We start from the raw sequence: 24,454 nt of genomic DNA on the forward strand, positions 1-24,454 counted from the left end.
GCCTCGTCGCATCGGAGAACAGCACGGTCAAGGGAAATTTACATTAGTTTCCAGTTGTGCTGTTGCACATTCTTCAAACTGCACCCTACAGTCCGGACCGTTCTCTGTGAGATGCTGGTGAAGCTGGATCTTGAAGGGTTTTATAGTTGACGTAAAAAGTCGCCTCGTAGCGTCGGAGAACAGCACGGTCAAGGGGACACCTAGATTAGTTTCCAGTTGTGTTGTTGCACATTCTTCAAACTGCACCCTACAGTCCGGACCGTTCTCTGTGAGATGCTGGTGAAGCTGGATCTTGAAGGGTTTTATAGTTGACGTAAAAAGTCGCCTCGTCGCGTCGGAGAACAGCACGGTCAAGGGAAATTTACATTAGTTTCCAGTTGTGCTGTTGCACATTCTTCAAACTGCACCCTACAGTCCGGACCGTTCTCTGTGAGATGCTGGTGAAGCTGGATCTTGAAGGGTTTTTATAGTTGACGTAAAAAGTCGCCTCGTCGCGTCGGAGAACAGCACGGTCAAGGGAAATTTACATCAGTTTCCAGTTGTGCTGTTGCACATTCTTCAAACTGCACCCTACAGTCCGGACCGTTCTCTGTGAGATGCTGGTGAAGCTGGATCTTGAAGGGTTTTATAGTTGACGTAAAAAGTCGCCTCGTCGCGTCGGAGAACAGCACGGTCAAGGGGACACCTAGATTAGTTTCCAGTTGTGCTGTTGCACATTCTTCAAACTGCACCCTACAGTCCGGACCGTTCTCTGTGAGATGCTGGTGAAGCTGGATCTTGAAGGGTTTTATAGTTGACGTAAAAAGTCGCCTCGTCGCGTCGGAGAACAGCACGGTCAAGGGGAAACCTAGATTAGTTTCCAGTTGTGCTGTTGCACATTCTTCAAACTGCACCCTACAGTCCGGACCGTTCTCTGTGAGATGCTGGTGAAGCTGGATCTTGAAGGGTTTTATAGTTGACGTAAAAAGTCGCCTCGTCGCGTCGGAGAACAGCACGGTCAAGGGGACACCTAGATTAGTTTCCAGTTGTGCTGTTGCACATTCTTCAAACTGCACTCTACAGTCCGGACCGTTCTCTGTGGGATGCTGGTGAAGCTGGATCTTGAAGGGTTTTATAGTTGAAGTAAAAAGTCGCCTCGTCGCGTCGGAGAACAGCACGGTCAAGGGGACACCTAGATTAGTTTCCAGTTGTGCTGTTGCACATTCTTCAAACTGCACCCTACAGTCCGGACCGTTCTCTGTGAGATGCTGGTGAAGCTGGATCTTGAAGGGTTTTATAGTTGACGTAAAAAGTTGCCTCGTCGGAGAACAGCACGGTCAAGGGGAAACCTAGATTAGTTTCCAGTTGTGCTGTTGCACATTCTTCAAACTGCACCCTACAGTCCGGACCGTTCTCTGTGAGATGCTGGTGAAGCTGGATCTTGAAGGGTTTTATAGTTGACGTAAAAAGTCGCCTCGTCGCGTCGGAGAACAGCACGGTCAAGGGAAATTTACATTAGTTTCCAGTTGTGCTGTTGCACATTCTTCAAACTGCACCCTACAGTCCGGACCGTTCTCTGTGAGATGCTGGTGAAGCTGGATCTTGAAGGGTTATATAGTTGACGTAAAAAGTCGCCTCGTCGCGTCGGAGAACAGCACGGTCAAGGGGACACCTAGATTAGTTTCCAGTTGTGCTGTTGCACATTCTTCAAACTGCACCCTACAGTCCGGACCGTTCTCTCTGAGATGCTGGTGAAGGTGGATCTTGAAGGGTTTTATAGTTGACGTAAAAAGTCGCCTCGTCGCATCGGAGAACAGCACGGTCAAGGGAAATTTACATTAGTTTCCAGTTGTGCTGTTGCACATTCTTCAAACTGCACCCTACAGTCCGGACCGTTCTCTGTGAGATGCTGGTGAAGCTGGATCTTGAAGGGTTTTATAGTTGACGTAAAAAGTCGCCTCGTAGCGTCGGAGAACAGCACGGTCAAGGGAAATTTACATTAGTTTCCAGTTGTGCTGTTGCACATTCTTCAAACTGCACCCTACAGTCCGGACCGTTCTCTGTGAGATGCTGGTGAAGCTGGATCTTGAAGGGTTTTATAGTTGACGTAAAAAGTCGCCTCGTCGCGTCGGAGAACAGCACGGTCAAGGGAAATTTACATTAGTTTCCAGTTGTGCTGTTGCACATTCTTCAAACTGCACCCTACAGTCCGGACCGTTCTCTGTGAGATGCTGGTGAAGCTGGATCTTGAAGGGTTTTATAGTTGACGTAAAAAGTCGCCTCGTCGCGTCGGAGAACAGCACGGTCAAGGGGACACCTAGATTAGTTTCCAGTTGTGCTGTTGCACATTCTTCAAACTGCACCCTACAGTCCGGACCGTTCTCTGTGAGATGCTGGTGAAGCTGGATCTTGAAGGGTTTTATAGTTGACGTAAAAAGTCGCCTCGTCGCGTCGGAGAACAGCACGGTCAAGGGGACACCTAGATTAGTTTCCAGTTGTGCTGTTGCACATTCTTCAAACTGCACCCTACAGTCCGGACCGTTCTCTGTGAGATGCTGGTGAAGCTGGATCTTGAAGGGTTTTATAGTTGACGTAAAAAGTCGCCTCGTCGCGTCGGAGAACAGCACGGTCAAGGGAAATTTACATTAGTTTCCAGTTGTGCTGTTGCACATTCTTCAAACTGCACCCTACAGTCCGGACCGTTCTCTGTGAGATGCTGGTGAAGCTGGATCTTGAAGGGTTTTATAGTTGACGTAAAAAGTCGCCTCGTCGCGTCGGAGAACAGCACGGTCAAGGGGAAACCTAGATTAGTTTCCAGTTGTGCTGTTGCACATTCTTCAAACTGCACCCTACAGTCCGGACCGTTCTCTGTGAGATGCTGGTGATGCTGGATCTTGAATGGTTTTATAGTTGACGTAAAAAGTCGCCTCGTCGCGTCGGAGAACAGCACGGTCAAGTGGACACCTAGATTAGTTTCCAGTTGTGCTGTTGCACATTCTTCAAACTGCACCCTACAGTCCGGACCGTTCTCTGTGAGATGCTGGTGAAGCTGGATCTTGAAGGGTTTTATAGTTGACGTAAAAAGTCGCCTCGTCGCGTCGGAGAACAGCACGGTCAAGGGAAATTTACATTAGTTTCCAGTTGTGCTGTTGCACATTCTTCAAGATGCACCCTACAGTCCGGACCGTTCTCTGTGAGATGCTGGTGAAGCTGGATCTTGAAGGGTTTATAGTTGACGTAAAAAGTCGCCTCGTCGCGTCGGAGAACAGCACGGTCAAGGGGACACCTAGATTAGTTTCCAGTTGTGCTGTTGCACATTCTTCAAACTGCACCCTACAGTCCGGACCGTTCTCTGTGAGATGCTGGTGAAGCTGGATCTTGAAGGGTTTTATAGTTGACGTAAAAAGTCGCCTCGTCGCGTCGGAGAACAGCACGGTCAAGGGGACACCTAGATTAGTTTCCAGTTGTGCTGTTGCACATTCTTCAAACTGCACCCTACAGTCCGGACCGTTCTCTGTGAGATGCTGGTGAAGCTGGATCTTGAAGGGTTTTATAGTTGACGTAAAAAGTCGCCTCGTCGCGTCGGAGAACAGCACGGTCAAGGGAAATTTACATTAGTTTCCAGTTGTGCTGTTGCACATTCTTCAAACTGCACCCTACAGTCCGGACCGTTCTCTGTGAGATGCTGGTGAAGCTGGATCTTGAAGGGTTTTATTGTTGACGTAAAAAGTCGCCTCGTCGCGTCGGAGAACAGCACGGTCAAGGGAAATTTACATTAGTTTCCAGTTGTGCTGTTGCACATTCTTCAAACTGCACCCTACAGTCCGTACCGTTCTCTGTGAGATGCTGGTGAAGCTGGATCTTGAAGGGTTTTATAGTTGACGTAAAGTCGCCTCGTCGCGTCGGAGAACAGCACGGTCAAGGGAAATTTACATTAGTTTCCAGTTGTGCTGTTGTACATTCTTCAAACTGCACCCTACAGTCCGGACCGTTCTCTGTGAGATGCTGGTGAAGCTGGATCTTGAAGGGTTTTATAGTTGACGTAAAAAGTCGCCTCGTCGCGTCGGAGAACAGCACGGTCAAGGGGACACCTAGATTAGTTTCCAGTTGTGCTGTTGCACATTCTTCAAACTGCACCCTACAGTCCGGACCGTTCTCTCTGAGATGCTGGTGAAGCTGGATCTTGAAGGGTTATATAGTTGACGTAAAAAGTCGCCTCGTCGGAGAACAGCACGGTCAAGGGGAAACCTAGATTAGTTTCCAGTTGTGCTGTTGCACATTCTTCAAACTGCACTCTACAGTCCGGACCGTTCTCTGTGAGATGCTGGTGAAGCTGGATCTTGAAGGGTTTTATAGTTGACGTAAAAAGTCGCCTCGTCGCGTCGGAGAACAGCACGGTCAAGGGAAATTTACATTAGTTTCCAGTTGTGCTGTTGCACATTCTTCAAACTGCACCCTACAGTCCGGACCGTTCTCTGTGAGATGCTGGTGAAGCTGGATCTTGAAGGGTTTTATAGTTGACGTAAAAAGTCGCCTCGTCGCGTCAGAGAACAGCACGGTCAAGGGGAAACCTAGATTAGTTTCCAGTTGTGCTGTTGCACATTCTTCAAACTGCACCCTACAGTCCGGACCGTTCTCTGTGAGATGCTGGTGAAGCTGGATCTTGAAGGGTTTTATAGTTGACGTAAAAAGTCGCCTCGTCGCGTCGGAGAACAGCACGGTCAAGGGAAATTTACATTAGTTTCCAGTTGTGCTGTTGCACATACTTCAAACTGCACCCTACAGTCCGGACCGTTCTCTGTGAGATGCTGGTGAAGCTGGATCTTGAAGGGTTTTATAGTTGACGTAAAAAGTCGCCTCGTCGCGTCGGAGAACAACACGGTCAAGGGGAAACCTAGATTAGTTTCCAGTTGTGCTGTTGCACATTCTTCAAACTGCACCCTACAGTCCGGACCGTTCTCTGTGAGATGCTGGTGAAGCTGGATCTTGAAGGGTTTTATAGTTGACGTAAAAAGTCGCCTCGTCGCGTCGGAGAACAGCACGGTCAAGGGGAAACCTAGATTAGTTTCCAGTTGTGCTGTTGCACATTCTTCAAACTGCACCCTACAGTCCGGACCGTTCTCTGTGAGATGCTGGTGAAGCTGGATCTTGAAGGGTTTTATAGTTGACGTAAAAAGTCGCCTCGTCGCGTCGGAGAACAGCACGGTCAAGGGGAAACCTAGATTAGTTTCCAGTTGTGCTGTTGCACATTCTTCAAACTGCACCCTACAGTCCGGACCGTTCTCTGTGAGATGCTGGTGAAGCTGGATCTTGAAGGGTTTTATAGTTGACGTAAAAAGTCGCCTCGTCGCGTCGGAGAACAGCACGGTCAAGGGGAAACCTAGATTAGTTTCCAGTTGTGCTGTTGCACATTCTTCAAACTGCACCCTACAGTCCGGACCGTTCTCTGTGAGATGCTGGTGAAGCTGGATCTTGAAGGGTTTTATAGTTGACGTAAAAAGTCGCCTCGTCGCGTCGGAGAACAGCACGGTCAAGGGGACACCTAGATTAGTTTCCAGTTGTGCTGTTGCACATTCTTCAAACTGCACCCTACAGTCCGGACCGTTCTCTGTGAGATGCTGGTGAAGCTGGATCTTGAAGGGTTTTATAGTTGACGTAAAAAGTCGCCTCGTCGCGTCGGAGAACAGCACGGTCAAGGGGACACCTAGATTAGTTTCCAGTTGTGCTGTTGCACATTCTTCAAACTGCACCCTACAGTCCGGACCGTTCTCTGTGAGATGCTGGTGAAGCTGGATCTTGAAGGGTTTTAAAGTTGACGTAAAAAGTCGCCTCGTCGCGTCGGAGAACAGCACGGTCAAGGGGACACCTAGATTAGTTTCCAGTTGTGCTGTTGCACATTCTTCAAACTGCACCCTACAGTCCGGACCGTTCTCTGTGAGATGCTGGTGAAGCTGGATCTTGAAGGGTTTTATAGTTGACGTAAAAAGTCGCCTCGTCGCGTCGGAGAACAGCACGGTCAAGGGGACACCTAGATTAGTTACCAGTTGTGCTGTTGCACATTCTTCAAACTGCACCCTACAGTCCGGACCGTTCTCTGTGAGATGCTGGTGAAGCTGGATCTTGAAGGGTTTTATAGTTGACGTAAAAAGTCGCCTCGTCGCGTCGGAGAACAGCACGGTCAAGGGGAAACCTAGATTAGTTTCCAGTTGTGCTGTTGCACATTCTTCAAACTGCACCCTACAGTCCGGACCGTTCTCTGTGAGATGCTGGTGAAGCTGGATCTTGAAGGGTTTTATAGTTGACGTAAAAAGTCGCCTCGTCGCGTCGGAGAACAGCACGGTCAAGGGGAAACATAGATTAGTTTCCAGTTGTGCTGTTGCACATTCTTCAAACTGCACCCTACAGTCCGGACCGTTCTCTGTGAGATGCTGGTGAAGCTGGATCTTGAAGGGTTATATAGTTGACGTAAAAAGTCGCCTCGTCGCGTCGGAGAACAGCACGGTCAAGGGTAAACCTAGATTAGTTTCCAGTTGTGCTGTTGCACATTCTTCAAACTGCACCCTACAGTCCGGACCGTTCTCTGTGAGATGCTGGTGAAGCTGGATCTTGAAGGGTTTTATAGTTGACGTAAAAAGTCGCCTCGTCGCGTCGGAGAACAGCACGGTCAAGGGGACACCTAGATTAGTTTCCAGTTGTGCTGTAGCACATTCTTCAAACTGCACCCTACAGTCCGGACCGTTCTCTGTGAGATGCTGGTGAAGCTGGATCTTGAAGGGTTTTATAGTTGACGTAAAAAGTCGCCTCGTCGCGTCGGAGAACAGCACGGTCAAGGGGACACCTAGATTAGTTTCCAGTTGTGCTGTTGCACATTCTTCAAACTGCACCCTACAGTCCGGACCGTTCTCTGTGAGATGCTGGTGAAGCTGGATCTTGAAGGGTTTTATAGTTGACGTAAAAAGTCGCCTCGTCGCGTCGGAGAACAGCACGGTCAAGGGGAAACCTAGATTAGTTTCCAGTTGTGCTGTTGCACATTCTTCAAACTGCACCCTACAGTCCGGACCGTTCTCTGTGAGATGCTGGTGAAGCTGGGTCTTGAACGGTTATATAGTTGACGTAAAAAGTCGCCTCGTCGCGTCGGAGAACAGCACGGTCAAGGGGAAACCTAGATTAGTTTCCAGTTGTGCTGTTGCACATTCTTCAAACTGCACCCTACAGTCCGGACCGTTCTCTGTGAGATGCTGGTGAAGCTGGATCTTGAAGGGTTTTATAGTTGACGTAAAAAGTCGCCTCGTCGCGTCGGAGAACAGCACGGTCAAGGGAAATTTACATTAGTTTCCAGTTGTGCTGTTGCACATTCTTCAAACTGCACCCTACAGTCCGGACCGTTCTCTGTGAGATGCTGGTGAAGCTGGATCTTGAAGGGTTTTATAGTTGACGTAAACAGTCGCCTCGTCGCGTCGGAGAACAGCACGGTCAAGGGGACACCTAGATTAGTTTCCAGTTGTGCTGTTGCACATTCTTCAAACTGCACCCTACAGTCCGGACCGTTCTCTGTGAGATGCTGGTGAAGCTGGATCTTGAAGGGTTATATAGTTGACGTAAAAAGTCGCCTCGTCGCGTCGGAGAACAGCACGGTCGAGGGAAATTTACATTAGTTTCCAGTTGTGCTGTTGCACATTCTTCAAACTGCACCCTACAGTCCGGACCGTTCTCTGTGAGATGCTGGTGAAGCTGGATCTTGAAGGGTTTTATATTTGACGTAAAAAGTCGCCTCGTCGGAGAACAGCACGGTCAAGGGGACACCTAGATTAGTTTCCAGTTGTGCTGTTGCACATTCTTCAAACTGCACCCTACAGTCCGGACCGTTCTCTGTGAGATGCTGGTGAAGCTGGATCTTGAAGGGTTATATAGTTGACGTAAAAAGTCGCCTCGTCGCGTCGGAGAACAGCACGGTCGAGGGAAATTTACATTAGTTTCCAGTTGTGCTGTTGCACATTCTTCAAACTGCACCCTACAGTCCGGACCGTTCTCTGTGAGATGCTGGTGAAGCTGGATCTTGAAGGGTTATATAGTTGACGTAAAAAGTCGCCTCGTCGCGTCGGAGAACAGCACGGTCGAGGGAAATTTACATTAGTTTCCAGTTGTGCTGTTGCACATTCTTCAAACTGCACTCTACAGTCCGGACCGTTCTCTGTGAGATGCTGGTGAAGCTGGATCTTGAAGGGTTTTATAGTTGACGTAAAAAGTCGCCTCGTCGCGTCGGAGAACAGCACGGTCAAGGGAAATTTACATTAGTTTCCAGTTGTGCTGTTGCACATTCTTCAAACTGCACCCTACAGTCCGGACCGTTCTCTGTGAGATGCTGGTGAAGCTGGATCTTGAAGGGTTTTATAGTTGACGTAAAAAGTCGCCTCGTCGCGTCGGAGAACAGCACGGTCAAGGGAAATTTACATTAGTTTCCAGTTGTGCTGTTGCACATTCTTCAAACTGCACCCTACAGTCCGGACCGTTCTCTGTGAGATGCTGGTGAAGCTGGATCTTGAAGGGTTATATAGTTGACGTAAAAAGTCGCCTCGTCGCGTCGGAGAACAGCACGGTCAAGGGAAATTTACATTAGTTTCCAGTTGTGCTGTTGCACATTCTTCAAACTGCACCCTACAGTCCGGACGGTTCTCTGTGAGATGCTGGTGAAGCTGGATCTTGAAGGGTTTTATAGTTGACGTAAAAAGTCGCCTCGTCGCGTCGGAGAACAGCACGGTCAAGTGGACACCTAGATTAGTTTCCAGTTGTGCTGTTGCACATTCTTCAAACTGCACCCTACAGTCCGGACCGTTCTCTGTGAGATGCTGGTGAAGCTGGATCTTGAAGGGTTTTATAGTTGACGTAAAAAGTCGCCTCGTCGCGTCGGAGAACAGCACGGTCAAGGGGACACCTAGATTAGTTTCCAGTTGTGCTGTTGCACATTCTTCAAACTGCACCCTACAGTCCGGACCGTTCTCTGTGAGATGCTGGTGAAGCTGGATCTTGAAGGGTTATATAGTTGACGTAAAAAGTCGCCTCGTCGCGTCGGAGAACAGCACGGTCAAGGGAAATTTACATTAGTTTCCAGTTGTGCTGTTGCACATTCTTCAAACTGCACCCTACAGTCCGGACCGTTCTCTGTGAGATGCTGGTGAAGCTGGATCTTGAAGGGTTTTATAGTTGACGTAAAAAGTCGCCTCGTCGCGTCGGAGAACAGCACGGTCAAGGGGACACCTAGATTTGTTTCCAGTTGTGCTGTTGCACATTCTTCAAACTGCACCGTACAGTCCGGACCGTTCTCTGTGAGATGCTGGTGAAGCTGGATCTTGAAGGGTTATATAGTTGACGTAAAAAATCGCCTCGTCGCGTCGGAGAACAGCACGGTCAAGGGAAATTTACATTAGTTTCCAGTTGTGCTGTTGCACATTCTTCAAACTGCACCCTACAGTCCGGACCGTTCTCTGTGAGATGCTGGTGAAGCTGGATCTTGAAGGGTTTATAGTTGACGTAAAAAGTCGCCTCGTCGCGTCGGAGAACAGCACGGTCAAGGGGACACCTAGATTAGTTTCCACTTGTGCTGTTGCACATTCTTCACACTGCACCCTACAGTCCGGACCGTTCTCTGTGAGATGCTGGTGAAGCTGGATCTTGAAGGGTTTTATAGTTGACGTAAAAAGTCGCCTCGTCGCGTCGGAGAAGAGCACGGTCAAGGGGACACCTAGATTAGTTTCCAGTTGTGCTGTTGCACATTCTTCAAACTGCACCCTACAGTCCGGACCGTTCTCTGTGAGATGCTGGTGAAGCTGGATCTTGAAGGGTTATATAGTTGACGTAAAAAGTCGCCTCGTCGCGTCGGAGAACAGCACGGTCAAGGTGAAACCTAGATTAGTTTCCAGTTGTGCTGTTGCACATTCTTCAAACTGCACCCTACAGTCCGGACCGTTCTCTGTGAGATGCTGGTGAAGCTGGATCTTGAAGGGTTTTATAGTTGACGTAAAAAGTCGCCTCGTCGCGTCGGAGAAGAGCACAGTCAAGGGGACACCTAGATTAGTTTCCAGTTGTGCTGTTGCACATTCTTCAAACTGCACCCTACAGTCCGGACCGTTCTCTGTGAGATGCTGGTGAAGCTGGATCTTGAAGGGTTATATAGGTGACGTAAAAAGTCGCCTCGTCTGAGAACAGCACGGTCAAGGGGAAACCTAGATTAGTTTCCAGTTGTGCTGTTGCACATTCTTCAAACTGCACCCTACAGTCCGGACCGTTCTCTGTGAGATGCTGGTGAAGCTGGATCTTGAAGGGTTATATAGTTGACGTAAAAAGTCGCCTCGTCGCGTCGGAGAACAGCACGGTCAAGGGGACACCTAGATTAGTTTCCAGTTGTGCTGTTGCACATTCTTCAAACTGCACCCTACAGTCCGGACCGTTCTCTGTGAGATGCTGGTGAAGCTGGATCTTGAAGGGTTTTATAGTTGACGTAAAAAGTCGCCTCGTCGCGTCGGAGAACAGCACGGTCAAGGGGACACCTAGATTAGTTTCCAGTTGTGCTGTTGCACATTCTTCACACTGCACCCTACAGTCCGGACCGTTCTCTGTGAGATGCTGGTGAAGCTGGATCTTGAAGGGTTTTATAGTTGACGTAAAAAGTCGCCTCGTCGCGTCGGAGAAGAGCACGGTCAAGGGGACACCTAGATTAGTTTCCAGTTGTGCTGTTGCACATTCTTCAAACTGCACCCTACAGTCCGGACCGTTCTCTGTGAGATGCTGGTGAAGCTGGATCTTGAAGGGTTTTATAGTTGACGTAAAAAGTCGCCTCGTCGCGTCGGAGAAGAGCACGGTCAAGGGGACACCTAGATTAGTTTCCAGTTGTGCTGTTGCACATTCTTCAAACTGCACCCTACAGTCCGGACCGTTCTCTGTGAGATGCTGGTGAAGCTGGATCTTGAAGGGTTTTATAGTTGACGTAAAAAGTCGCCTCGTCGCGTCGGAGAACAGCACGGTCAAGGGGACACCTAGATTAGTTTCCAGTTGTGCTGTTGCACATTCTTCAAACTGCACCCTACAGTCCGGACCGTTCTCTGTGAGATGCTGGTGAAGCTGGATCTTGAAGGGTTTTATAGTTGACGTAAAAAGTCGCCTCGTCGGAGAACACCACGGTCAAGGGGAAACCTAGATTAGTTTCCAGTTGTGCTGTTGCACATTCTTCAAACTGCACCCTACAGTCCGGACCGTTCTCTGTGAGATGCTGGTGAAGGTGGATCTTGAAGGGTTTTATAGTTGACGTAAAAAGTCGCCTCGTCGCGTCGGAGAAGAGCACGGTCAAGGGGACACCTAGATTAGTTTCCAGTTGTGCTGTTGCACATTCTTCAAACTGCACCCTACAGTCCGGACCGTTCTCTGTGAGATGCTGGTGAAGCTGGATCTTGAAGGGTTATATAGTTGACGTAAAAAGTCGCCTCGTCGCGTCGGAGAACAGCACGGTCAAGGGGAAATCTAGATTAGTTTCCAGTTGTGCTGTTGCACATTCTTCAAACTGCACCCTACAGTCCGGACCGTTCTCTGTGAGATGCTGGTGAAGCTGGATCTTGAAGGGTTTTATAGTTGACGTAAAAAGTCGCCTCGTCGCGTCGGAGAATAGCACGGTCAAGGGGACACCTAGATTAGTTTCCAGTTGTGCTGTTGCACATTCTTCAAACTGCACCCTACAGTCCGGACCGTTCTCTGTGAGATGCTGGTGAAGCTGGATCTTGAAGGGTTATATAGTTGACGTAAAAAGTCGCCTCGTCGCGTCGGAGAACAGCACGGTCAAGGGGAAATCTAGATTAGTTTCCAGTTGTGCTGTTGCACATTCTTCAAACTGCACCCTACAGTCCGGACCGTTCTCTGTGAGATGCTGGTGAAGCTGGATCTTGAAGGGTTTTATAGTTGACGTAAAAAGTCGCCTCGTCGCGTCGGAGAACAGCACGGTCAAGGGGAAATCTAGATTAGTTTCCAGTTGTGCTGTTGCACATTCTTCAAACTGCACCCTACAGTCCGGACCGTTCTCTGTGAGATGCTGGTGAAGCTGGATCTTGAAGGGTTATATAGTTGACGTAAAAAGTCGCCTCGTCGCGTCGGAGAACAGCACGGTCAAGGGGAAATCTAGATTAGTTTCCAGTTGTGCTGTTGCACATTCTTCAAACTGCACCCTACAGTCCGGACCGTTCTCTGTGAGATGCTGGTGAAGCTGGATCTTGAACGGTTTTATAGTTGACGTAAAAAGTCGCCTCGTCGCGTCGGAGAACAGCACGGTCAAGGGGAAATCTAGATTAGTTTCCAGTTGTGCTGTTGCACATTCTTCAAACTGCACCCTACAGTCCGGACCGTTCTCTGTGAGATGCTGGTGAAGCTGGATCTTGAAGGGTTTTATAGTTGACGTAAAAAGTCGCCTCGTCGCGTCGGAGAACAGCACGGTCAAGGGGAAACCTAGATTAGTTTCCAGTTGTGCTGTTGCACATTCTTCAAACTGCACCCTACAGTCCGTTCCGTTCTCTGTGAGATGCTGGTGAAGCTGGATCTTGAAGGGTTTTATAGTTGACGTAAAAAGTTGCCTCGTCGGAGAACAGCACGGTCAAGGGGAAACCTAGATTAGTTTCCAGTTGTGCTGTTGCACATTCTTCAAACTGCACCCTACAGTCCGGACCGTTCTCTGTGAGATGCTGGTGAAGCTGGATCTTGAAGGGTTATATAGTTGACGTAAAAAGTCGCCTCGTCTGAGAACAGCACGGTCAAGGGGAAACCTAGATTAGTTTCCAGTTGTGCTGTTGCACATTCTTCACACTGCACCCTACAGTCCGGACCGTTCTCTGTGAGATGCTGGTGAAGCTGGATCTTGAGGGGTTATATAGTTGACGTAAAAAGTCGCCTCGTCGCGTCGGAGAACAGCACGGTCAAGGGGAAATCTAGATTAGTTTCCAGTTGTGCTGTTGCACATTCTTCAAACTGCACCCTACAGTCCGGACCGTTCTCTGTGAGATGCTGGTGAAGCTGGATCTTGAAGGGTTTTATAGTTGACGTAAAAAGTTGCCTCGTCGGAGAACAGCACGGTCAAGGGGAAACCTAGATTAGTTTCCAGTTGTGCTGTTGCACATTCTTCAAACTGCACCCTACAGTCCGGACCGTTCTCTGTGAGATGCTGGTGAAGCTGGATCTTGAAGGGTTTTATAGTTGACGTAAAAAGTTGCCTCGTCGGAGAACAGCACGGTCAAGGGGAAACCTAGATTAGTTTCCAGTTGTGCTGTTGCACATTCTTCAAACTGCACCCTACAGTCCGGACCGTTCTCTCTGAGATGCTGGTGAAGCTGGATCTTGAAGGGTTATATAGTTGACGTAAAAAGTCGCCTCGTCGCGTCGGAGAACAGCACGGTCAAGGGGAAATCTAGATTAGTTTCCAGTTGTGCTGTTGCACATTCTTCAAACTGCACCCTACAGTCCGGACCGTTCTCTCTGAGATGCTGGTGAAGCTGGATCTTGAAGGGTTATATAGTTGACGTAAAAAGTCGCCTCGTCTGAGAACAGCACGGTCAAGGGGAAACCTAGATTAGTTTCCAGTTGTGCTGTTGCACATTCTTCAAACTGCACCCTACAGTCCGGACCGTTCTCTGTGAGATGCTGGTGAAGCTGGATCTTGAGGGGTTATATAGTTGACGTAAAAAGTCGCCTCGTCGCGTCGGAGAACAGCACGGTCAAGGGGAAATCTAGATTTGTTTCCAGTTGTGCTGTTGCACATTCTTCAAACTGCACCCTACAGTCCGGAACGTTCTCTGTGAGATGCTGGTGAAGCTGGATCTTGAAGGGTTTTGTAGTTGACGTAAAAAGTTGCCTCGTCGGAGAACAGCACGGTCAAGGGGAAACCTAGATTAGTTTCCAGTTGTGCTGTTGCACATTCTTCAAACTGCACCCTACAGTCCGGACCGTTCTCTGTGAGATGCTGGTGAAGCTGGATCTTGAAGGGTTTTATAGTTGACGTAAAAAGTCGCCTCGTCGCGTCGGAGAACAGCACGGTCAAGGGGAAACCTAGATTAGTTTCCAGTTGTGCTGTTGCACATTCTTCAAACTGCACCCTACAGTCCGGACCGTTCTCTGTGAGATGCTGGTGAAGCTGGATCTTGAAGGGTTTTATAGTTGACGTAAAAAGTCGCCTCGTCGGAGAACAGCACGGTCAAGGGGACACCTAGATTTGTTTCCAGTTGTGCTGTTGCACATTCTTCAAACTGCACCCTACAGTCCGGACCGTTCTCTGTGAGATGCTGGTGAAGCTGGATCTTGAGGGGTTATATAGTTGACGTAAAAAGTCGCCTCGTCGCGTCGGAGAACAGCACGGTCAAGGGGAAATCTAGATTAGTTTCCAGTTGTGCTGTTGCACATTCTTCAAACTGCACCCTACAGTCCGGACCGTTCTCTGTGAGATGCTGGTGAAGCTGGATCTTGAAGGGTTTTATAGTTGACGTAATAAGTCGCCTCGTCGCGTCGGAGAACAGCACGGTCAAGGGGAAACCTAGATTAGTTTCCAGTTGTGCTCTTGCACATTCTTCAAACTGCACCCTACAGTCCGGACCGTTCTCTGTGAGATGCTGGTGAAGCTGGATCTTGAAGGGTTATATAGTTGACGTAAAAAGTCGCCTCGTCGCGTCGGAGAACAGCACGGTCAAGGGGAAATCTAGATTAGTTTCCAGTTGTGCTGTTGCACATTCTTCAAACTGCACCCTACAGTCCGGACCGTTCTCTCTGAGATGCTGGTGAAGCTGGATCTTGAAGGGTTTTATAGTTGACGTAAAAAGTCGCCTCGTCGCGTCGGAGAACAGCACGGTCAAGGGGAAACCTAGATTAGTTTCCAGTTGTGCTGTTGCACATTCTTCAAACTGCACACTACAGTCCGTTCCGTTCTCTGTGAGATGCTGGTGAAGCTGGATCTTGAAGGGTTTTATAGTTGACGTAAAAAGTTGCCTCGTCGGAGAACAGCACGGTCAAGGGGAAACCTAGATTAGTTTCCAGTTGTGCTGTTGCACATTCTTCAAACTGCACCCTACAGTCCGGACCGTTCTCTGTGAGATGCTGGTGAAGCTGGATCTTGAAGGTTTTATAGTTGACGTAAAAAGTCGCCTCGTCGCGTCGGAGAACAGCACGGTCAAGGGGAAACCTAGATTAGTTTTCAGTTGTGCTGTTGCACATTCTTCAAACTGCACCCTACAGTCCGGACCGTTCTCTGTGAGATGCTGGTGAAGCTGGATCTTGAAGGGTTTTATAGTTGACGTAAAAAGTCGCCTCGCCGCGTCGGAGAACAGCACGGTCAAGGGGACACCTAGATTAGTTTCCAGTTGTGCTGTTGCACATTCTTCAAACTGCACCCTACAGTCCGGACCGTTCTCTGTGAGATGCTGGTGAAGCTGGATCTTGAAGGGTTTTATAGTTGACGTAAAAAGTCGCCTCGTCGCGTCGGAGAGCAGCACGGTCAAGGGGACACCTAGATTAGTTTCCAGTTGTGCTGTTGCACATTCTTCAAACTGCACCCTACAGTCCGGACCGTTCTCTGTGAGATGCTGGTGAAGCTGGATCTTGAAGGGTTATATAGTTGACGTAAAAAGTCGCGTCGTCGCGTCGGAGAACAGCACGGTCAAGGGAAATTTACATTAGTTTCCAGTTGTGCTGTTGCACATTCTTCAAACTGCACCCTACACTCCGGACCGTTCTCTGTGAGATGCTGGTGAAGCTGGATCTTGAAGGGTTTTATAGTTGACGTAAAAAGTCGCCTCGTCGCGTCGGAGAACAGCACGGTCAAGGGGACACCTAGATTAGTTTCCAGTTGTGCTGTTGCACATTCTTCAAACTGCACCCTACAGTCCGGACCGTTCTCTGTGAGATGCTGGTGAAGCTGGATTCTGAAGGGTTTTATAGTTGACGTAAAAAGTCGCCTCGTCGCGTCGGAGAACAGCACGGTCAAGGGGACACCTAGATTAGTTTCCACTTGTGCTGTTGCACATTCTTCACACTGCACCCTACAGTGCGGACCGTTCTCTGTGAGATGCTGGTGAAGCTGGATCTTGAAGGGTTTTATAGTTGACGTAAAAAGTCGCCTCGTCGCGTCGGAGAAGAGCACGTTCAAGGGGACACCTAGATTAGTTTCCAGTTGTGCTGTTGCACATTCTTCAAACTGCACCCTACAGTCCGGACCGTTCTCTGTGAGATGCTGGTGAAGCTGGATCTTGAAGGGTTATATAGTTGACGTAAAAAGTCGCCTCGTCTGAGAACAGCACGGTCAAGGGGAAACCTAGATTAGTTTCCAGTTGTGCTGTTGCACATTCTTCAAACTGCACCCTACAGTCCGGACCGTTCTCTGTGAGATGCTGGTGAAGCTGGATCTTGAAGGGTTATATAGTTGACGTAAAAAGTCGCCTCGTCGCGTCGGAGAAGAGCACGGTCAAGGGGAAACCTAGATTAGTTTCCAGTTGTGCTGTTGCACATTCTTCAAACTGCACAATACAGTCCGGACCGTTCTCTGTGAGATGCTGGTGAAGCTGGATCTTGAAGGGTTTTATAGTTGACGTAAAAAGTCGCCTCGTCGCGTCGGAGAACAGCACGGTCAAGGGGACACCTAGATTAGTTTCCAGTTGTGCTGTTGCACATTCTTCACACTGCACCCTACAGTCCGGACCGTTCTCTGTGAGATGCTGGTGAAGCTGGATCTTGAAGGGTTTTATAGTTGACGTAAAAAGTCGCCTCGTCGCGTCGGAGAAGAGCACGGTCAAGGGGACACTTAGATTAGTTTCCAGTTGTGCTGTTGCACATTCTTCAAACTGCACCCTACAGTCCGGACCGTTCTCTGTGAGATGCTGGCGAAGCTGGATCTTGAAGGGTTTTATAGTTGACGTAAAAAGTCGCCTCGTCGCGTCGGAGAAGAGCACGGTCAAGGGGACACCTAGATTAGTTTCCAGTTGTGCTGTTGCACATTCTTCAAACTGCACCCTACAGTCCGGACCGTTCTCTGTGAGATGCTGGTGAAGCTGGATCTTGAAGGGTTTTATAGTTGACGTAAAAAGTCGCCTCGTCGCGTCGGAGAACAGCACGGTCAAGGGGACACCTAGATTAGTTTCCAGTTGTGCTGTTGCACATTCTTCAAACTGCACTCTACAGTCCGGACCGTCCTCTGTGAGATGCTGGTGAAGCTGGATCTTGAAGGGTTTAATAGTTGACGTAAAAAGTCGCCTCGTTGCGTCGGAGAACAGCACGGTCAAGGGGACACCTAGATTAGTTTCCAGTTGTGCTGTTGCACATTCTTCAAACTGCACCCTACAGTCCGGACCGTTCTCTGTGAGATGCTGGTGAAGCTGGATCTTGAAGGGTTTTATAGTTGACGTAAAAAGTCGCCTCGTCGCGTCGGAGAAGAGCACGGTCAAGGGGACACCTAGATTAGTTTCCAGTTGTGCTGTTGCACATTCTTCAAACTGCACCCTACAGTCCGGACCGTTCTCTGTGAGATGCTGGTGAAGCTGGATCTTGAAGGGTTATATAGTTGACGTAAAAAGTCGCCTCGTCGCGTCGGAGAACAGCACGGTCAAGGGGAAATCTAGATTAGTTTCCAGTTGTGCTGTTGCACATTCTTCAAACTGCACCCTACAGTCCGGACCGTTCTCTGTGAGATGCTGGTGAAGGTGGATCTTGAAGGGTTTTATAGTTGACGTAAAAAGTCGCCTCGTCGCGTCGGAGAACAGCACGGTCAAGGGGAAACCTAGATTAGTTTCCAGTTGTGCTGTTGCACATTCTTCAAACTGCACCCTACAGTCCGGACCGTTCTCTGTGAGATGCTGGTGAAGCTGGATCTTGAAGGGTTATATAGTTGACGTAAAAAGTCGCCTCGTCGCGTCGGAGAACAGCACGGTCAAGGGGAAATCTAGATTAGTTTCCAGTTGTGCTGTTGCACATTCTTCAAACTGCACCCTACAGTCCGGACCGTTCTCTCTGAGATGCTGGTGAAGCTGGATCTTGAAGGGTTTTATAGTTGACGTAAAAAGTCGCCTCGTCGCGTCGGAGAACAGCACGGTCAAGGGGAAATCTAGATTAGTTTCCAGTTGTGCTGTTGCACATTCTTCAAACTGCACCCTACAGTCCGGACCGTTCTCTCTGAGATGCTGGTGAAGCTGGATCTTGAAGGGTTTTATAGTTGACGTAAAAAGTCGCCTCGTCGCGTCGGAGAACAGCACGGTCAAGGGGCCACCTAGATTTGTTTCCAGTTGTGCTGTTGCACATTCTTCAAACTGCACCCTACAGTCCGGACCGTTCTCTGTGAGATGCTGGTGAAGATGGATCTTGAAGGGTTTTATAGTTGACGTAAAAAGTCGCCTCGTCGGAGAACAGCACGGTCAAGGGGGAACCTAGATTAGTTTCCACTTGTGCTGTTGCACATTCTTCAAACTGCACCCTACAGTCCGGACCGTTCTCTCTGAGATGCTGGTGAAGCTGGATCTTGAAGGGTTTTATAGTTGACGTAAAAAGTCGCCTCGTCGCGTCGGAGAACAGCACGGTCAAGGGGAAATCTAGATTAGTTTCCAGTTGTGCTGTTGCACATTCTTCAAACTGCACCCTACAGTCCGTTCCGTTCTCTGTGAGATGCTGGTGAAGCTGGATCTTGAAGGGTTTTATAGTTGACGTAAAAAGTCGCCTCGTCGGAGAACAGCACGGTCAAGGGGACACCTAGATTAGTTTCCAGTTGTGCTGTTGCACATTCTTCAAACTGCACTCTACAGTCCGGACCGTTCTCTGTGAGATGCTGGTGAAGCTGGATCTTGAAGAGTTTTATAGTTGACGTAAAAAGTCGCCTCGTCGCGTCGGAGAACAGCACGGTCAAGGGGAAACCTAGATTAGTTTCCAGTTGTGCTGTTGCACATTCTTCAAACTGCACCCTGCAGTCCGTTCCGTTCTCTGTGAGATGCTGGTGAAGCTGGATCTTGAAGGGTTTTATAGTTGACGTAAAAAGTTGCCTCGTCGGAGAACAGCACGGTCAAGGGGAAACCTAGATTAGTTTCCAGTTGTGCTGTTGCACATTCTTCAAACTGCACCCTACAGTCCGGACCGTTCTCTGTGAGATGCTGGTGAAGCTGGATCTTGAAGGGTTTTATAGTTGACGTAAAAAGTTGCCTCGTCGGAGAACAGCACGGTCAAGGGGAAACCTAGATTAGTTTCCAGTTGTGCTGTTGCACATTCTTCAAACTGCACCCTACAGTCCGTTCCGTTCTCTGTGAGATGCTGGTGAAGCTGGATCTTGAAGGGTTTTATAGTTGACGTAAAAAGTTGCCTCGTCGGAGAACAGCACGGTCAAGGGGACACCTAGATTAGTTTCCAGTTGTGCTGTTGCACATTCTTCAAACTGCACTCTACAGTCCGGACCGGTCTGTGTGAGATGCTGGTGAAGCTGGATCTTGAAGGGTTTTATAGTTGACGTAAAAAGTTGCCTCGTCGGAGAACAGCACGGTCAAGGGGAAACCTAGATTAGTTTCCAGTTGTGCTGTTGCACATTCTTCAAACTGCACCCTACAGTCCGTTCCGTTCTCTGTGAGATGCTGGTGAAGCTGGATCTTGAAGGGTTTTATAGTTGACGTAAAAAGTTGCCTCGTCGGAGAACAGCACGGTCAAGGGGACACCTAGATTAGTTTCCAGTTGTGCTGTTGCACATTCTTCAAACTGCACTCTACAGTCCGGACCGTTCTGTGTGAGATGCTGGTGAAGCTGGATCTTGAAGGGTTTTATAGTTGACGTAAAAAGTCGCCTCGTCGCGTCGGAGAACAGCACGGTCAAGGGGAAACCTAGATTAGTTTCCAGTTGTGCTGTTGCACATTCTTCAAACTGCACCCTACAGTCCGGACCGTTCTCTGTGAGATGCTGGTGAAGCTGGATCTTGAAGGGTTATATAGTTGACGTAAAAAGTCGCCTCGTCGCGTCGGAGAACAGCACGGTCAAGGGGAAATCTAGATTAGTTTCCAGTTGTGCTGTTGCACATTCTTCAAACTGCACCCTACAGTCCGGACCGTTCTCTCTGAGATGCTGGTGAAGCTGGATCTTGAAGGGTTTTATAGTTGACGTAAAAAGTCGCCTCGTCGCGTCGGAGAACAGCACGGTCAAGGGGAAATCTAGATTAGTTTCCAGTTGTGCTGTTGCACATTCTTCAAACTGCACCCTACAGTCCGGACCGTTCTCTCTGAGATGCTGGTGAAGCTGGATCTTGAAGGGTTTTATAGTTGACGTAAAAAGTCGCCTCGTCGCGTCGGAGAACAGCACGGTCAAGGGGCCACCTAGATTTGTTTCCAGTTGTGCTGTTGCACATTCTTCAAACTGCACCCTACAGTCCGGACCGTTCTCTGTGAGATGCTGGTGAAGATGGATCTTGAAGGGTTTTATAGTTGACGTAAAAAGTCGCCTCGTCGGAGAACAGCACGGTCAAGGGGAAACCTAGATTAGTTTCCACTTGTGCTGTTGCACATTCTTCAAACTGCACCCTACAGTCCGGACCGTTCTCTCTGAGATGCTGGTGAAGCTGGATCTTGAAGGGTTTTATAGTTGACGTAAAAAGTCGCCTCGTCGCGTCGGAGAACAGCACGGTCAAGGGGAAATCTAGATTAGTTTCCAGTTGTGCTGTTGCACATTCTTCAAACTGCACCCTACAGTCCGTTCCGTTCTCTGTGAGATGCTGGTGAAGCTGGATCTTGAAGGGTTTTATAGTTGACGTAAAAAGTCGCCTCGTCGGAGAACAGCACGGTCAAGGGGACACCTAGATTAGTTTCCAGTTGTGCTGTTGCACATTCTTCAAACTGCACTCTACAGTCCGGACCGTTCTCTGTGAGATGCTGGTGAAGCTGGATCTTGAAGGGTCTTATAGTTGACGTAAAAAGTCGCCTCGTCGCGTCGGAGAACAGCACGGTCAAGGGGAAACCTAGATTAGTTTCCAGTTGTGCTGTTGCACATTCTTCAAACTGCACCCTACAGTCCGTTCCGTTCTCTGTGAGATGCTGGTGAAGCTGGATCTTGAAGGGTTTTATAGTTGACGTAAAAAGTTGCCTCGTCGGAGAACAGCACGGTCAAGGGGAAACCTAGATTAGTTTCCAGTTGTGCTGTTGCACATTCTTCAAACTGCACCCTACAGTCCGGACCGTTCTCTGTGAGATGCTGGTGAAGCTGGATCTTGAAGGGTTTTATAGTTGACGTAAAAAGTTGCCTCGTCGGAGAACAGCACGGTCAAGGGGAAACCTAGATTAGTTTCCAGTTGTGCTGTTGCACATTCTTCAAACTGCACCCTACAGTCCGTTCCGTTCTCTGTGAGATGCTGGTGAAGCTGGATCTTGAAGGGTTTTATAGTTGACGTAAAAAGTTGCCTCGTCGGAGAACAGCACGGTCAAGGGGACACCTAGATTAGTTTCCAGTTGTGCTGTTGCACATTCTTCAAACTGCACTCTACAGTCCGGACCGGTCTGTGTGAGATGCTGGTGAAGCTGGATCTTGAAGGGTTTTATAGTTGACGTAAAAAGTTGCCTCGTCGGAGAACAGCACGGTCAAGGGGAAACCTAGATTAGTTTCCAGTTGTGCTGTTGCACATTCTTCAAACTGCACCCTACAGTCCGTTCCGTTCTCTGTGAGATGCTGGTGAAGCTGGATCTTGAAGGGTTTTATAGTTGACGTAAAAAGTTGCCTCGTCGGAGAACAGCACGGTCAAGGGGACACCTTGATTAGTTTCCAGTTGTGCTGTTGCACATTCTTCAAACTGCACTCTACAGTCCGGACCGTTCTGTGTGAGATGCTGGTGAAGCTGGATCTTGAAGGGTTTTATAGTTGACGTAAAAAGTCGCCTCGTCGCGTCGGAGAACAGCACGGTCAAGGGGAAACCTAGATTAGTTTCCAGTTGTGCTGTTGCACATTCTTCAAACTGCACCCTACAGTCCGTTCCGTTCTCTGTGAGATGCTGGTGAAGCTGGATCTTGAAGGGTTTTATAGTTGACGTAAAAAGTTGCCTCGTCGCAGAACAGCACGGTCAAGGGGAAACCTAGATTAGTTTCCAGTTGTGCTGTTGCACATTCTTCAAACTGCACCCTACAGTCCGGACCGTTCTCTGTGAGATGCTGGTGAAGCTGGATCTTGAAGGGTTTTATAGTTGACGTAAAAAGTCGCCTCGTCGGAGAACAGCACGGTCAAGGGGACACCTAGATTAGTTTCCAGTTGTGCTGTTGCACATTCTTCAAACTGCACCCTACAGTCCGGACCGTTCTCTGTGAGATGCTGGTGAAGCTGGATCTTGAGGGGTTATATAGTTGACGTAAAAAGTCGCCTCGTCGGAGAACAGCACGGTCAAGGGGAATCCTAGATTAGTTTCCAGTTGTGCTGTTGCACATTCTTCAAACTGCACCCTACAGTCCGGACCGTTCTCTGTGAGATGCTGGTGAAGCTGGATCTTGAAGGGTTTTATAGTTGACGTAAAAAGTCGCCTCGTCGCGTCGGAGAACAGCACGGTCAAGGGGAAACCTAGATTAGTTTCCAGTTGTGCTGTTGCACATTCTTCAAACTGCACCCTACAGTCCGGACCGTTCTCTGTGAGATGCTGGTGAAGCTGGATCTTGAAGGGTTTTATAGTTGACGTAAAAAGTCGCCTCGTCGGAGAACAGCACGGTCAAGGGGACACCTAGATTAGTTTCCAGTTGTGCTGTTGCACATTCTTCAAACTGCACCCTACAGTCCGGACCCTTCTCTGTGAGATGCTGGTGAAGCTGGATCTTGAAGGGTTTTATAGTTGACGTAAAAAGTCGCCTCGTCGCGTCGGAGGACAGCACGGTCAAGGGGACACCTAGATTAGTTTCCAGTTGTGCTGTTGCACATTCTTCAAACTGCACCCTACAGTCCGGACCGTTCTCTGTGAGATGCTGGTTAAGCTGGATCTTGAAGGGTTTTATAGTTGACGTAAAAAGTCGCCTCGTCGGAGAACAGCACGGTCAAGGGGAAACCTAGTTTAGTTTCCAGTTGTGCTGTTGCACATTCTTCAAACTGCACCCTACAGTCCGGACCGTTCTCTGTGAGATGCTGGTGAAGCTGGATCTTGAAGGGTTTTATAGTTGACGTAAAAAGTCCCCTCGTCGCGTCGGAGAACAGCACGGTCAAGGGGAAACCTAGATTAGTTTCCAGTTGTGCTGTTGCACATTCTTCAAACTGCACCCTACAGTCCGGACCGTTCTCTGTGAGATGCTGGTGAAGCTGGATCTTGAAGGGTTATATAGTTGACGTAAAAAGTCGCCTCGTCGCGTCGGAGAACAGCACGGTCAAGGGGAAATCTAGATTAGTTTCCAGTTGTGCTGTTGCACATTCTTCAAACTGCACCCTACAGTCCGGACCGTTCTCTGTGAGATGCTGGTGAAGCTGGATCTTGAAGGGTTTTATAGTTGACGTAAAAAGTCGCCTCGTCGCGTCGGAGAACAGCACGGTCAAGGGGAAACCTAGATTAGTTTCCAGTTGTGCTGTTGCACATTCTTCAAACTGCACCCTACAGTCCGGACCGTTCTCTGTGAGATGCTGGTGAAGCTGGATCTTGAAGGGTTTTATAGTTGACGTAAAAAGTCGCCTCGTCGCGTCGGAGAACAGCACGGTCAAGGGAAATTTACATTAGTTTCCAGTTGTGCTGTTGCACATTCTTCAAACTGCACCCTACAGTCCGGACCGTTCTCTGTGAGATGCTGGTGAAGCTGGATCTTGAAGGGTTATATAGTTGACGTAAAAAGTCGCCTCGTCGCGTCGGAGAACAGCACGGTCAAGGGGACACCTAGATTAGTTTCCAGTTGTGCTGTTGCACATTCTTCAAACTGCACCCTACAGTCCGGACCGTTCTCTGTGAGATGCTGGTGAAGCTGGATCTTGAAGGGTTATATAGTTGACGTAAAAAGTCGCCTCGTCGCGTCGGAGAACAGCACGGTCAAGGGGACACCTAGATTAGTTTCCAGTTGTGCTGTTGCACATTCTTCAAACTGCATCCTACAGTCCGGACCGTTCTCTGTGAGATGCTGGTGAAGCTGGATCTTGAAGGGTTTTATAGTTGACGTAAAAAGTCGCCTCGTCGCGTCGGAGAACAGCACGGTCAAGGGGAAATCTAGATTAGTTTCCAGTTGTGCTGTTGCACATTCTTCAAACTGCACCCTACAGTCCGGACCGTTCTCTGTGAGATGGTGGTGAAGCTGGATCTTGAAGGGTTTTATAGTTGACGTAAAAAGTCGCCTCGTCGCGTCGGAGAACAACACGGTCAAGGGGACACCTAGATTAGTTTCCAGTTGTGCTGTTGCACATTCTTCAAACTGCACCCTACAGTCCGGACCGTTCTCTGTGAGATGCTGGTGAAGCTGGATCTTGAAGGGTTTTATAGTTGACGTAAAAAGTCGCCTCGTCGGAGAACAGCACGGTC

The sequence above is a fragment of the Thermobia domestica genome, chromosome 9, assembly GCF_964235325.1.
Source record: "Thermobia domestica chromosome 9, izTheDome1.hap1.1, whole genome shotgun sequence".
In the NCBI taxonomy this organism is placed as follows: domain Eukaryota; kingdom Metazoa; phylum Arthropoda; class Insecta; order Zygentoma; family Lepismatidae; genus Thermobia; species Thermobia domestica.